Below are 3,670 nucleotides of genomic sequence, written 5' to 3' on the forward strand. Positions count from 1 at the left end.
AGAGTCGGGTTCGCTCAAATAGAAGCTCTATTCTTAGCCAGAGGCATACGTTCACAAGCAACAAAGTATGCTTATGTGGTTGGTTCAATCCCTATCGAAATTGCTGCTGAGTTCGGAGACCTAGTCGACCAGGTGCCGGAAACTGAGCCATACGATAAGTTAAAAGCAGCTCTTATACAACGCACAACAGTCTCTGAAGAAAAAAGATTACAGCAATTGTTGACCGCATCGACCTGGGAGACAATAAACCCTCCCAACTTTCATGACACATGAAACAGCTTGCGGATCCATACAAGTTGGATGAAGCTCTTCCAAAGAAAATGTGGTCCAACGCTTAGCACATAACGTGAGACGAATCTTCAGTGTGTCAGGAAAGTCGGTTTTCCTAGAGGATTAAGCTGATATGGCCAACAAAATGATGGAAAATTAACCTTATATCCATAGGGTAAGCTCGGTACAACCTGCCGGAACAGCATATACAAGTAGCATGGCTACCTTCCAACAGCGGTTAACGAAACTGACGAACCAATTTTCTGCATTACAGACAACGATAGCAACAGTACAAACTAAACGACTCAGATACTCTTCCAGATGACGATCTTTTACGAGGCAGCGTCCTCGCTCACCTAAACAAGCCTCTGGAGTCTTTTGGTACCATCAAAAGTACGGCACAAAGACACGGCGTTGCACACGACCATGCACATTCCCTGCAACTAGTACTGAGAACCAGGGGAACGGGCTGGTCGGACGGTGGTGGCGGCACCTGTTTCTGATCAAAACGCAAACCATCTTTTCCACATCCGGGATTGTATTTCTGGCTCGGACTTTTTAGTCAATACAGGAGCAGAAATCAGCATTTTCTCACTGCATCTCTTACGACGACGGCACCGTTGGAGTACTAAATCGTCACTCATCGCGGCCAACGAAACAAAACTTACTGTGAACAATCACTAATCTTAGACCTCGAACTTCGTAGAAGATTCACATGGCTGTTTATAGTTGCTCAAATCAAACAACCGATCCTCGGAGCCGATTTCCTTAGCGCTTATGGCTTATTAGTAGACATGAATAAAAAGAAACTCATCGACAAGAACATAAGTTTACAGGTTAACGGCACAATTACCACCAACTACGGAATTCATGGAGTTTGAGTGATTTCCACTGACATCTTGCCGAAATATGAGTGCATCGTCAGAGTTGACTATCAAAACGAATGCACCGCGCATCATGTATAATACCACATCACTACTACAGATCCACCAATACGCGCTAGACCGAGAAGACCACCACACAAGTCAACGATCGCTAAACGATAATTTAGGCAAAAGATGCAACTAGGCATCATCTAGCAGTCAAGTAGCTCATGGGCTTCGCCCCTACACCGATCTCCAGATAATTGTGACGGACCAAAATGTACACTAACTCAAAAATAACAATAAAGTTATTACGTCCAAATGTCAATAAAATAATGTACAACCTATGAGTTATGAACTCAAATAAAAGTTAAGGGGCGTTACTTAAATCAGCTGACTGATGCGTGTTCTGTTGCGTTTGGTACCAGAATCCACAATTATAAATAACTAATAATTCCAGTGAGGTTGATAGGGCTCCAGTAAGATAGCCAAACGTAGGATACAATGGAAATGTTACAACAGTCTATAAACATAGATGATAGTTAATTAATAGTTCAGTTATTATATCTACAAGCATTGTAGAACGAGAGGTGTGTGTATAGGAGTGTATTTATTTATTAGCGGTAAGCAGGGTCATGCTATGTGGGATTCAAGAACGGAAGTAAGTATTCAAGGTCGTGCATTTAAACAGCAAGTACAACCGTTTAGTGATAAATGTACAGAATGCGAAAATTGACAGAATAAATGCAAAAGATATCAAAAACTATTTACAAAATAGATTTATTAAACCTGTCTCCACAGCATAATCGATGAAGGAGGAGGATCCGATGCAAACGTAAAGGAAAGGATTAGCAAAGTAAGGAAAGCAGTCCTACAATTTAAGAACATATGGAACTCAAAACAACTGTCTGCAAGCCACCATCAAAGTCACAATCTTCAATACGAACGTAGAGACAGTTCTATTATACAGAGCTGAAACGTAGAGAACTACCACAGCCATCATCGAGAAGGTACAAGTATTCATAAACAATTGTCTGGGTAAGATGTTGAATGTCCATTGACCGGATACCATCAGCAACAGCCTACCGTGGGAGAGAATAAACCACATTCCAGATGAAGAGAATATTATGTAAAAACGATGGAGGTGGATTAGAAATAAATTGAGGGAATCATCGAATTGTATCACGAGGCAAGCGCTGGCTTGTAATCCTGGAAGGAAACGGAAAAGAGAATTGTCAATGAACGCTCTGCATCGGGAATCGAAAGCAGACATGGTGAAGATGAGTAACAACTGTAAAGGATTGTCCATGATAGAGTTGAATGGAAAATGCTTTTTTAGTGATCTTTGCTACTCTTTGAGGGGTAACAGGCGTAATTACATATGTTTAACAATAACTGATTACGCATCTTCAGAGAATGCCTAGTGATTTGAACTTGACTTAATTAACTTATGGGAATATGTTAGAATATATATATGGGTCATTCAAAGATAGATCAACCTTGACACATAAATTAAGTTATTTCTTAAAACAAAAACTATAAATTTCTGAAATAATACTAAGTGATTAGATAACCATTACATACACTTACTGAGTTGTGAACCACTTCGGTTGACAATGACAAATATATGACAAAGCTTGTCCTTAATTTCATCAGTATCTATTGTTTTAAAATAATATTTATTATAATCAATTAACCATAATTTTTACCTTAATTTAACTGAAACTGGTTATCCGGGTTAGAAAATTAATTTAACTGGATATGATGAATTAGAAGAGGGCAAGAACAAAGATAATAAAGTATGGTGAGCAAAGATGGATAATGGCTAGCAGTGGAATCCAGGACTCACGTTTCCTCCTATTTGGGACGCGTCAACTAGATGTACCTGAATCTCAGAGTTGATGTTCATCCTGGGACTCGAAACCAGTACCTTTCGCTTCAAACGCCATCGCGTTATCCACTCGGCCACTGAGTCCTGATAGCCACTTGCTTGTGCAATGGGGTGAAGTTGAAATTCATTTAGTATTGTTTGTTTGAATCTTCCCATTGATGTTTAGGACTGCAACTGGTCAGTCTCTAATTGGCATATGTACATACTGTGTGTATTGCCTCGATATTGCCTTAATTTAAGGCAAGGCACACAGTTCTGATCACCAATGGGAAGATTCAACTAGACAATACCAAATGAATTTAAACTTCACCCCATTGCACAAGCAAGTGGCTATCAGAACTCAGTAGCTGAGTGGATAACGCGATGGCGTTTGAAGCGAAAGGTACTGGTTTCGAGTCCCAGGATGAACATCAACTCTGAGATTCAGGTACATCCAGTTGACGAGTCCCAAATCGAGTCCTGGATTTCACTGCTAGCCACTATCCATCTTTGCTTACCATGCTTGTGAATTTACGCTATATCGAGGCAATACGCAGAGTATGCACATATGCCAATTAGAGACTGACCAGTTGCAGTCCTAAAACATCAATGGGAAGATTCAAAAAAACAATACTAAGTAAATTTAAAGATAATAAGGGGAAATAAT

The 3,670-nt window shown here is 39.9% G+C and overlaps 1 non-coding gene across 1 annotated transcript; it reads left to right on the forward strand.

The window, feature by feature from the left end:
* The first annotated feature begins 3,365 nt into the window (after positions 1–3,365).
* Smp_tRNA_00736_Gln_TTG.1.1 lies at positions 3,366–3,432 on the forward strand. Its single transcript has one exon. It is a non-coding gene (tRNA).
* The last annotated feature ends 238 nt before the right edge of the window (positions 3,433–3,670 follow it).

Source organism: Schistosoma mansoni, chromosome 4, assembly GCF_000237925.1.
Source record: "Schistosoma mansoni strain Puerto Rico chromosome 4, complete genome".
NCBI lineage: Eukaryota > Metazoa > Platyhelminthes > Trematoda > Strigeidida > Schistosomatidae > Schistosoma > Schistosoma mansoni.